The sequence below is a fragment of the Pongo abelii genome, chromosome 9, assembly GCF_028885655.2.
Source record: "Pongo abelii isolate AG06213 chromosome 9, NHGRI_mPonAbe1-v2.0_pri, whole genome shotgun sequence".
NCBI classification, from domain to species: Eukaryota; Metazoa; Chordata; class Mammalia; order Primates; family Hominidae; genus Pongo; species Pongo abelii.
In genome coordinates, this window is record NC_071994.2 from 89,821,869 (window position 1) to 89,834,738 (window position 12,870).

The 12,870-nt window shown below is 40.8% G+C and overlaps 1 long non-coding RNA gene and 1 pseudogene across 2 annotated transcripts in view; one reads left to right on the forward strand and one right to left on the reverse strand.

Annotated features, from left to right (window-relative positions):
• The window catches only part of LOC129048726 (uncharacterized), a 327,568-nt gene that overhangs the window by 15,899 nt on the left and 298,799 nt on the right, over window positions 1-12,870 (forward strand). The window lies entirely within an intron of this gene.
• LOC112135587 (U6 spliceosomal RNA) lies at window positions 437-551 on the reverse strand (annotated as a pseudogene).

The window sequence follows — 12,870 nt, forward strand, 5'->3', positions numbered from 1 at the left end:
GTTTGACTATAATGTGCCTCAAGGAGGACCTTTTTGGGTTGAATCTACTTGGGGCTTTTCAGCTTCCTGGATCTGGATATCCATATTTCTTCTCAGAATTGGAAAGTTTTCAGCTATTATTGCAGTAAATAGATCTTCTGTGCCTTTGCCTATCTCTTTTCCTTCTGGCATTACTATTATATGAATGTTTTTTACTGAATGGTGTACCATAATTCTTATAGGTTTTCTTTACTCTTTTTTATTTTTATTTTTTCTAACTGGATAATTTTAAATGACCTATCTTCAAGTTCAGAGATTCTTTCTTCTGCTTTATCAAGTCTGCTTTTGAAGGTCTTGATTGCATTTTTTATTTTATTCATTGAATTCTTTAACTGCAGGATTTCTGTTTGGTTCGTCATTGTGGTACCTATCTTTTTGTGGAATTTCACATTTATATAAAAATATGGAATGCTTTACAAATTTGCATGTCATTCTTATGCAGGATCCATGCTAATCTGCTAATCTCCTCTTTATTATTCCAGTTTTAATATATGTGCTGCTGAAGTGAGCATAAGATGTTTACTGTTATCATGACAATTCAGTATTTTATAAAAGGTAGTAGCTAGTGCAATAAGTCACAGAAAATAAATAAAAGGCATGTGTAGGAAAAAGGCAAACAAAAATTTGGGCAGCATGCTTGTGTGTATTAAAAATTCGAAGAGTTTAAAAAATGTGCACTAGAACTAATAAAGAAATTTAGCAAAGTCACAGTATGCAAAGTGAATAGACAAAATCAATTGTTTTATAAACTATCAACAATTTGAATATGAAATTAAATAAAAATAATACAATGTGTCATAAAAATATGAAAAATTTAGTAAAAGATATGTAGTAACTCTACATTTAAAACTATAGAACACTGCTTAAAAATTAAGAAAGACCTAAAAATGTGGAACAATGTACTATACTAGGATTGGGAGACTTAGTACTGCATTGTTAATTTGGTAATTCTTCCTAAACTGATGTATAGATTCACTGTGACCACAATCAAAAGCTCATATGGCTGTTTTGGTAGAGATTGCTGATTCTATTTTGAAATTTATAGGCAATGCAAATAATCCACAATAGACAAAACAATTTTGAAAAAGAAGAACAAAGTTGGGTAACTTAAGTTTATTGACTTTAGGACTAATCATAAAGTTACAGTAATCAGAGTTTAGAAATATATGATTCACACTTATGTGGTTATATAATTTTTGACAGAGTTACCAAGGTAATTCAATGGGGGTAGAGGTAGTCTTTTTAACAAATGGTGCTGAAATAACTGGATATTTATATGGATAAAATAAATCTTGTCTTTTACTTTGTATAGCACATAATAATTTATATAAAATTAATTATGGACTTCAATGTAAATATTAAAATTATGAAATGTCTAGAAGAAAACATAGAAAAATGTTGTTATTACCTAGGAATCGGCAGATATTTCTTGTATAGTACTCAAGAAACATAAAAAAGTAAATAATTTTAGCAAATTGTACTTTATCAAAATTAAAACTTCTTAAACAGCACCACTAGGTAAACAAAAACACAAGTTTCAGGCAGGTGGAGTATATTCTTAGTTCATACTATTGAAAAATGACTTATCTCCAGAATGTACAAAGATTCCTATAAAAAATAATAATTTAAAAATTAAAGTCAAGAAAACTTGATGAAAAACTTAAATATTTCACATAGGAATATTTTTAAATGACAAATACGCTCATGAAAATGTGTTTGACATTGATTGTCGTCTGAGATATGCAAAGAGAAAATATAATGAGAAACCAGTAAATATCTACTATAATGGCTAAAATTACAAGGGGTGATAGCACCAGATGTTAATGGTGATATAGAGCAACCAGAACTTTCATACATTGCTATTTGGAAGTGTATTAGTCTATTTTCATGCTGTTGGTAAAGACATACCTGAGACTGTGCACTTTACAAAAGAAAGAGGTTTAATTGCATTTACAGTTCCACATGGCTGGGGAAGCCTCAAAATCGTAGCAGAAGGCAAGGAGGAGCAAGTCATGTATTATGTGGATGGTGGCAGGCACTTGTTCAGGGAAACTCCCCTTTTTATAACCATCAGATCTCATGAGACTTATTCACTACTACAAGAACAGCATGGGGAAGACCTGCCCCCATGATTCAGTTACCTCCCACTGGGTCCCTTCCACAACACATGGGAATTCAAGATGAGATTTGGATGTGGACACAGCCAAACCATATCATTCTGCCCCTAGCCCCTCTCAAATCTCATGTCCTTATATTTCAAAACCAATCATGCCTTCCCAACAGTCCCTCAAAGTCTTAACTCATTTCAGCATAACTCAGAAGTCCACAATCCAAAGTCCCATTCGAGATGAGGCAAGTCCCTTCCACCTATGAGCCTGTAAAACCAAAAGCTGGTCAGTTACTTCATAGGTACAATGGGGGTATGGGCATTGGGTAAATACAGCCATTCCAAATGGGAGAAATTGGCCAAGACAAAGGGGCTGCAGGACCCATATGAGTATGAAATCTTGCAGGGCAGTCAAACCTTAAAGCTCCAAAATTATCTTCTTTGACTCCATGTCTCACATCCAGGTCATGTTGATGCAAGAGGCGGGTTCCCATGGTCTTGGGCAGCTCTGACCCTGTGGCTTTGCAGGATACAGCCTCCCTCCCAGCTGATTTCATGGGCTGGCCTTGAGTGTCTGTGGCTTTTCCAGGCACATGGTGCATGCTGTCAGTGGATCTACCATTTTGGGGCCTGGAGGACAGTAGCCCGCTTCTCATAGCTCCCCTAGGCAGTGTCCCAGTAGGGACTCTGTGTGGGGACTCTGACCCCACATTTCCCTTCTGCACTGCCCTAGCAGAAGTTCTCCATGAGAGCCCCATCCCTGCAGCAAACTTCTGTCTGGACGTCCAGGCATTTCCCTACATAGTCTGAAATTTAGATGGAGGTTCCCAAACCTCAATTCTTGACTTCTGTGCATCTGCAGGCTCAACACCACATGGAAACTGCAAAGGCTTGAGGCTCGCACCCTCCAAAGCCATGGCCCGAGCTGTACATTGGCCCCTTTTAGCTATGGCTGGAGCAGCTGGGATAAAAGGAACCAAGTCCCTAGGCTGCACACAGGACTGGAACCCTGGGCCTGGCCCAAGAAACCACTTTTTCCTCCTAGAACTCTGGGCCTGTGATGGGAGAGGCTGCTGTGAAGACCTCTGACATGCCCCGGAGATATTTTCCCCATTGTCTTGGGGATTAACATTTGGCTCCTCATTACTTATGCAAATTTCTACAGCCAGCTTGAATTTCTCCTCAGAAAATGGGTTTCTCTTTTCTGTTGCATTGTCAGGCTGAAAATTTTCTGAACTTCTATGCTCTGCTTCCCTTATAAAACTGAATGCCTTTAACAGCACCCAAAACATCTCTTGAATGCTTTACTGCTTATAAATTTCTTCTGCCAGATACCCTAAATCATCTCTCTCAAGTTTGAATTCCACAAATCTCTAGGGCGGGGCAAAATGCCACCGGTCTTTTTGCTAAAACATTACAAGAGTAACTTTTGCTCCATTTCCCAACAAGTTATTTGTCTTCATCTGAGAACACCTCAGCCTGGATTTCATTGTCAATATCATTATCAGTATTTTTGTCAAAGCCATTCAACAAGTCTCTAGGAAATTCCAAACTTTACCACATTTTCCTGTCTTCTTCTGAGCCCCCCAAAACGTCTACTGTTACCCAGTTCCAAAGTCGCTTCCACATTTTTGGGTATCTTTTCAGCAATGCCCCACTGTACTGCTACCAATTTACTGTATTCATTTTCATGCTGCTGATGAAGACCTACACGAGATTGGGCAATTTACAAAAGAAAGAGGTTTAGTTGGACTTACAGTTCCACATGGCTGAGGAAGCCTCACAATCATGGAAGAAGGCAAGGAGGAACAAGTCACGTCTTACATGGTTGGTGGCAAGCAAAGGGAAGAGCATTTGTGCAGGGAAACTCTCCTTTTTATAACCATCAGATCTTGTGAGACTTATTCAGTGTCACCAGAACAGCATGGGAAAGACCTGCTCACATGATACAGTTACCTCCCATTGGATCCTTCCCACAACATGTGGGAATTCAAGATGACATTTGTGTGGGGACACAGCCAAACCAAATCAGGAGGGTAAAATAATTCAGTTACTTTGGAAAAGTTAGGCAAATTTTTATAAAATTAGACCTAGACATGCTCTATCACTCTGCAATTCCACTCCTGGGTGTTTACCCAAGAAAAATAAAAGCACATAAGGCCCCCTCTGCCCACACAAAAGACAAAAGACTTGCATACACACAAAATATTTGCATATGTGTGTTAAAAATAGCTTTATTCATAATAGCTGAAGTCTGAAAAGCATCTAAATGTTCATCAATAAGTGAATGGAGAAGCAAATTATGGCATATTCTTACAATAAAATACTACTCAGCAATAGAATAAAGCAAGTTTTGATAAATGATGAGTGCATCTCAAAATATCCTGATCAAGAAGAGCCAGGCAAAATATGCAAAAATTGTACATTAGTGTAAAATTCCTGAGTAGACAAAAACAATAAATGTTGATAGAAACAAGATCAATGCTTGCTTCTGGAAAGGTTTAGTGATTTGCTTACAAGGGATCATTCTGAGGTAATGAAAATGTTCTGTCTTGATAGGTGTGTATGTCACACAAATGTATATTTCTATCAAAACCTTGTATTCATATATTTCAGATCAGTATATTTTACTACAGGTAATTTATACCTCAATAAAAAAAATCATGCTAGTGTCAGCTAAAACATCTTACTAGTTAAGCAGAAAGTTTCAAGCCTGCTAGAGAATTCTTTACTTGCTTCAGGGACGAAATATGAAATATAATCATTTTTACACCAGTCAATTGAGACTACTACTTCCAAAGTTATAAATAATGTAGATGGAATGAAAGAATTAAGGGAGTAAGGAAGAGATAGACATGGACAGAGGGAGGTGAAAAGATGGTAAATGTGGTTTAGTGAGGGTAAATACAGCTCTGGTGGAATATTCCTCCCGACATGTGTTTGTTTTCTTCTCTTTAGGGATCTGTGTCCTTTCTATAAAAACAGAATGCTAAAGCGGGTGAACTTTCTGTCTCTCCCATCTATCTCATGGTGAGGAAGGAAAGGGATGATTCATGGAATGCCTCTTGCTCTTTAGGCTTGGAGGATCCTTTCCCACATTTTGTTCAGTTGTCAATGCATATTATTTAGGAGAACATTTATTAATGTATTAGATATCCATTGTGCTGCTGTTACATGCATCGGCTCATTTGTTATACTAAGGATACAACAAATCAGACAAAGTCCTTGTTCTTTTGAAGTTTAAACTCCATTGCAAATCAAAAGACAACAGTGAGCAAACATGCTAGTATATACTATGTATGTGGTGTTAGTGCTTGCAGAAAATAAACCAGAATGAGGGGAACAGGAAGTGCTGGGATGGGGCAAGTAGCTTTTTATACAAGTTGGTCAGGATGCCTTTGCTTAACATGTCTTTTGAGAAGAGGTCTTAAGTAAATGATGGAGTATGTGGCATGGCCTCTAATGGGAAGAATACCAGGCAGAGAGAACAACAAGTACAAAAACCATGAGGTGGGAATATGTTCGGTGGTTTGAAGAATACCAAAGTGATAAGTGTGGCTGGAGAAGAGTGAATAGAAGAAAGAGTGGTAGGAGGTGAGGTCATTGGAAGGACTTTGGAGGAGTCTTTGTTTTGTTTTTCAGCAGATAAGATTTGCTTGGGTTTTAATAAATAACTCTGGCTACTGTGTGAGTAATATATGATACAGAGCAAGGATAGAATTAGGGAGACCAGTTAGAAGATTACCGCTTCTCTAGACAGACGACGGTGTCTTGGGCCAGGCTGGGACTTGGGCATGTGAGGGATGTCTAAAGTATACTTGCCTATATGATGGGTCATAGTCTTCTAGGCACCTTGTTGAGAGCCATCTTGCTCCAACTATTTCCCTTCCCAGAACAATCTCTCCTTCTCATGGCTTATGTCTAGCAAGAGAAATTTCTATTGCAGGTGGACTCCTGAGGACCTAGCTCAGTTTCTCCAGAGGGTTCACAATGTAATGGCCATACACAGCACAAGGATGATTCAGGAGCTGGGAAAGACAGTGAGACATCAGGACACATGCCTTCCCTGGTCTATCCTTTCTCCCACTAGCCTGGGTTTCTGCTTTGTCACTTGATGGCACTCACAATGTTCACATTTCTTAATTTTCTGTGAAATAAATGTGATGAACTCTCATTATGAAAGTTCAGCCTCATTTCTCTGAAGGAGGATGGTTAGCATGAAAGAAAGGTAAAAAGATCCACAAAAGATTCATTGCTTCTCTGGAATGTAATAGATGAGCAGCTCCTGAGGGGGCCTGTGGGATTGAAATATAACATGAATGTTAAAACAGTCGAAGCTTGATGAGATTCAAGCAGAGAATGGTTTTATGTTTCACTGCTGTCTTAAGTATACTCTGGTTCATCTTTCTCTCAAAGTTCTTGATACCATCGTTAGAGGTTATGAAGTTTCTTGATCACATTCAACTTCAAGAGTAGGCTCACTTTGGTTATTAAGTCTCATTCTGTTGTAAAGAGATCTTGCCTAGTCTAAATAAAAATTTCAATCTCATACCCAGTTCAGATCTTCCCCTGTCTTTCCACCCCCTTCCCTTTCCCACTCCAGCTCAGGCCTGATCTGTGGCTCAGCTGCAGCAGTGTGTTGGAGACGGATCAAAGTCTCAGCAAGAACCAACTGTTAGCATCTCTTTGCAATTCCAAGTTCAGTGTTGTCAGGTTGGTGGATTAAATCAGCCACGGTGGGAGGATTTGCACCATGGAAATTGGCAACCACTACAAACCAGGGTGTTTTCCGCCAAGAGAGCCAGCAGCATATCACTGCTCAGAGGCGAGTAGTGGGGAAAGAACATTTTTAAAAAATTGTCGTTTCCATCCTTCTCATCCTTTTCTGGCTCTTTCTTGTTCTGGGTAGGGGAGGGGATGAGATTTAAAACACAAAGAAGATGTCATTTAACTGGTGCTACTGCAGTCTGGCTGTTGGTGCTCTCTGAGTGGCAGACATACATTGCTGGCTTTCGCTTGGAGAACCAGCGTGGGCTCTTAGAAAGAACTTGCAGGATCTCCACATACACAGTTCTCTGGCATGGGTGATGGGTTCCTTGGCTGACGTTTTGAGACTCTCCTCAGCTTTTGACCCCCTGCTGTAAAAAATGTAGCCTCTTTCTAACAGAGTTTCTTCATCTAAAAGGCCTTCTTAAGTGTATAGATTACATGTAAGATACTCTAAATTCTACTTCCCTTTATAGCACCAGTCTGGTCTGTAAGAAACACATGCCTCCTGGTTACAAGGCAGGACAGGAGCCAAGGCTACCTCACTGCTGCCCTCTCTGTTTTCTTCCTGACATCCAGGACCACCCCCACCATCTTCCTGTGCTTAAGATTCTCCAGGTCACAAGCAGGTACCATCTCTATGTTCCCATATATCTGAGGTGATGGGGCTTTGTTGTGCTCCTGTGACCTTCCTCACTGTGATCCTGTCTGCTTTGATGGCAGCCCCAGGCTGAGCCCGCAGTTCCTGTATCTCAGCAGGCCTCTAGCCAGGCAGTGAAGGCGGTCTCCCCTCTTCAGGAACCTCTGTGTCTATAGATGATTGTCTTAGAGCTGACCTCACACTTGGCCTGGGACATATGGAATGTCACTGCTTTCACAACCCTCTAGTCCAGCATCACACACTCAAACTTCTTTTCTATTTTTATTCTTCTGCTTATATATTGGCTCTAGAAGCTTTCTGCGTGTTCACCATGCAAGGACGATATTTCAAACCAAAAAACAAAATAAATCTACCATTCCAAAAGTAAATTTAAGAGTTATCTACAGTCAGTGAAATGGGGGCTCCAGAGGTAAGTTTGGCTGACCCCAAGTTCATGCTTGCTCCTTAGGCAGGCTTGCATCTCAGTCTGACTTTGCAGCAGCTGTGCTTGAGATGAGCGGAACAGCTTGTCATAACTTAACCCAGAGAGGTTTTAAGGCATCCTGGGACTTCAGGGGTCCAGGCTAGGGGAAAAGAAGAAAAGCTGAACAAGGGCAGGAGGAACACATTCCTTCTGGAGTGTGCCCAGGGATGTCTGGCAGCAGTCCCTGGTGTGCTGGCAGTAGTAGCAACAGCATATTTATCTGTCACCCACAGATTTAGGGAATACCTTGCCATGCTTCAGGCAGTGGATTAAGCTCTTTTCTGCATTATATCATTTACCTCTCTCGCAATATCCATGAGTCAGGTACTATTACTTTCTCTGTTATACAGATGAGGAAACAAACGGGCAGAACATTTAGATAACGTGCACAAGTTTGCACAGCTATTATGTGGCACTACTGTGGTTCAGTCCAATGTGGGCTGCCTCCAGTGTTCGTGCTCTTACCCACTCCCCTTGACTGCTCCTCTGGGTTAGTGGTTAGAAATATATGTTTTGAGTTCAGGTGAGATTTGAGTTTCCATGTGATTACAGGTGAGTTGCTTAAAGTATAAATATTAGTAATAATTATTAACTGCACAGGGGAAAAAAGAGTGATAACTCACCTCAGGTCCTATGCTATATTGTTCATTTATCTATTCATTTATCTATTTATCTTGGTATTTATTTACATATCAGTTTATTTACTCATTCATTAATATTTATTGAGCACTTACTGTGGCCCAGGCCCAGCACTGAGCACTTTGCATATCATCTAATTAGTAATCACAATTTTACACTATAGCATCTATTGCTCACCCCATTTTATATCTAAGAAAATTGCAGTGGTTATATTTTTATCTTTGTTCAATTCCAAAGCCAATGTGCTTTTTTATGATAGTAAGATGTTCAAATGCAAAGCTTTGATTTGTTTGTTCATTTTTGTTCCTGTTATTATTCTAAGGGGTTGTGTTGGACAGAGAGCAGAAAGAGGAAGGGATCTCTAACAGATAAGGCCTCCATTAGCACACAGACAAGATAGGAAAATATCCAGTGAGGCTGTCCAGAATACAAAAGGTGAGTATGAAAGATGACAAGCTCCCAAGCCTTTGCCAAGCACTGTTGAGAGGTGGCTGCAGAAGTCAGGGGAAGGTGAGTTCCCCAAGCCATCCCTGTCTTTGCTAAATCACTATCTGTCAGGGCCCAGCAAGAGGGAGAGAAACGCTTCAAGGAGGTCAGACTTCTCAAGGTTCCCTGATGTCTGCAGGCAGAGCTCTCAACTGGCAGGGATGCATTTTGCAAGGCTCTATGGATGCTGAGAAGTTGGCATCAGGCAGAATTATAAGTCTGTTTCTACTTAAGTGGAAATAAATGGGATTTAAGTGGAAAGAAATGGGAGAAGTGTCCAGGACAATCGCCTTTCCGGCACCTAGTGTCCAGACAGGAAACTTAACTGGAGACTAGAGGTTTATGTTGCTGTGAGGACATTTCTCAAAGTCACAGGGGTTCTCAGGCAAGGTGAGGAGGCTTTATCATAGCACAGGAGAATACATCAGCTAAGCCCCTCATCAGAGAAGCCATGCCCCTCTGCCAGAGTGCCACATGGGAAAACAACTCCTCTGTTGCCTTCCCACCTCCTTTAACTCAGTTTTCTCCTGTGGTGCCTGGCCCAGCCAAGGCCTTCTCAATAGGGCACTGTTTTTCCAACTGTGCTCTGGGCATTTCCCAAAGTTGTCTCCATGGCCACAGGAGTGACAATTGAAGGGAGAGAGGAGCCAACAGGGCCCAGCCAACACCTATAGCTCAACAGAGACACTCCATTCCTTTGGTTTACATATTATGGGCTTTGGTCTAAGGTTTTGTTGGAGGAAAGCCTTTTATTATCCAACATTCCCCACCAACAGTAAATCTAGACCAATAATATGTGTTTTTTGTGCCTTTCTTAGGGCCTGATACATAGCAGATACAGTCATGCACCGCATGATGATGTTTTAGTCAAAAATGGACCACATATACAATGGTGGTCCTATCAGATTATAATGCCATGTTTTTACTGAACGTTTTCTATGTTTAGATACACAAACACTTACCATTGTGTCACAATTGCCTACAGTATTCAGTTAAGTAGCATGCTTTTAGTCTAGGAGCAATAGACTATCCCATGTAGCCTGGGTTTGTAGTAGGCTATACCATCTACATTTGTATAAGTACACTGTATGATGTTCACACAATGATGAAGTCACCTAATGATGCATCTCTTGGAATGTATCCCGGTTGTTAACTGACATGACTGTACTTGCTAAATAGTAGCCATCATTAATAGTAGTGCTGCATGGTATCTACCCTCAAGGAGCTTACAGATGTCAGAGGGTACAGATGTATTCCTTTTGTTCTTTCGTGAGAAGCCATGCTAGGCTGTGTTTGCTCCTTGCAGTCTTTATTCTCCTTCCAGAGGTTGTAATTCATTTCTGCTTGTCCTCTGTAATCTGGAATCCAAATGGAGTCTCTCCTATTCAAGTAACAGACAGCCTGTGATAAGATAAAGATGAGACCATGGATGGCAAAGTGCTTGGTGAATTGTAAAAGGCTGCAAAAATATTTGATGTTGGCCCAGCGCCATGGCTCATGCCTGTAATCCCAGCACTTTGGGAGGTGGAGGCAGGCAGATCATGAGGTTGGGAGTTCGAGACCAGCCTGATCAACATGATGAAACCCTGTCGCTACTAAAAATACAAAAATTAGCCGGGCGTGGTGGTGTGCACCTGTAATCCCAGCTACTCAGGAGGCTGAGGCAGGAGAATTGCTTGACCGTGGGAAGCGGAGGCTGCAGTGAGCTGAAATTGCGCCACTGCATTCCAGTCTGGGCAACAGGGCAAGACTCCATCTCAAAAACGAAAAAACAAAAAGACAAAAATTGATGTTGTTACCCTTATTGTATTTTCAAGAGGAAACTGAGTCACAGTGAACACTCCTAGCGGAAATTTGGAAGAATTCCTTGGAACAGATGGACTGTAGCCCTCAAAAGCAGCACCTGTTCCTCAAGCATTTAGTCTGGGACACTAATGAGAAGTCGGTGTGGTGAGGTCTTTGCCTAAAGGGGGTGTATTAGTTTGTTCTTGCATTGCTGTAAAAAATACCGGAGACTGGATAATTAATAAAGAAAAGAAGTTTAACTGGCTCATGATACTGCAGGATCTAAAGGAAGCATAGTTGCTTCTGCTTCTGGGGAGGCTTCAGTAGGCTTCCATTCATGGCAGAAGGCAAAGGGGGAGCAAGTGTCTTACATGGCAGGGGGAGGAGCAAGAGAAAGAGAGCAGGAGGGAGGAAGAACTATACAGGTTTACGTGACCAGTTCTTGTAAGAATTCACTCACCATCACAAGAACAGCACCAAGGGGATGGTGCTAAACCATTCATGAGGATCCACTCCCGTGATCCAGTCACCTCCCACCAGGCCCCATCTTCAGCGCTGGGGATTATAATTTGACATGAGATTTGGGGGGGACACAGATCCAAATCATATCAGGGAGCTTGCCATGAAGCCTTAAATCACCCAACCCTACTTGTTCATGGCTTCAACTCAGTAGAATGACTTCTTTTTCTTCCCTCTTATACTTCTATGAGAAAGATAAATGGCAAAAGACAAGATTGTATCAAATATTTATATATTATTTTCATTTTTGCAAGCATTTATTTTTCAAGGGTAGTTTTAGGATATACCTCATGATAGTTCATTCAGTGCACATTTATGAGATGGTGCCAGCTTCTCTCCAGGCCATAGGATGGGTGCTGGAGGAAGATGAAAGGGGAAAGTTAACTCAGACCCAGGCACTGTTGTAGGAGCAACCACAAACATATAGGAAGATGACTCCAGTGCAAAGCGATGGCCAGTGACACATGGGAAGTACAGAGCTCCCAGGGAAGCTGGAGGAAGCGGCTTTCTCTTGGCTCCTGACTGAAACATATTTTCACTAGTACCAGTTGCAGCCCCAGGCAAAATTGTGAGATGAGATAAGTTGGTTTTTTTTTTTTTTTTTTTTTTTTTTTTTTAAATCCCTTTCCCTTCCCTCTTTTTCATTTCTTACAAATGCCAGTGCCCTTGTGCTTTCTCTGCATTCCCCTCTAACTCTAAGATACTTTCAGGTCCTTTGGGCACATGCCATTTATTTATTAATTAAATCAACAACCATCAAGTGCCTGCTCTGTGCTGGGTACTGGGCACTGTTCTCACCCACCATGTAGGAAACAGCAGTGAATGTGATAAACAGATTTCTCTGCCTACTTGAAATGTATCCCCCAGGAGAGTGAGATAGAAAATAAACTAATAAAAAAACAAATTAAATTGCATGCTAAACATTTTTAAGTAGGAGTAAAGGCCATGCTGAGCATGACTGTAGGATGTTGTAGCAGTGAGAGATAAAATGGCCACCTCAGACAGGATGGTCAGGAAAGGCCTCTCTGAAGAGGGAACATTTGAGCAAAGACCTGAATACAAAGATCTAGGAACCCAGTGTTCTAGAAACAGAAAATGTATAAGGACTCTGAGGAAGAAGTGAGTTTTGTGTTTGAGGAATAGAAAAAAAGACAATGTGTTACAGAGAGAGGAAGCACAAAGGGATGAAGTTAGAGAGGCAGACAGTAATTTGAATGTGATAAAGTGCAGTGAAAAGCCATTGGAGGGTTCAATGCCTGCAGCAGTGCAGTGTTTCCCCTTTTAGGACATTTGCCTTTATGTATTTTACTTCCTAAACAAAGTGTGCCTGAGTACTTTTTGAATGTTACCCCAGATTCCCGTACAGTGCCAGGCACATAGCAAATGCTCTGTGAATAGTTGTTC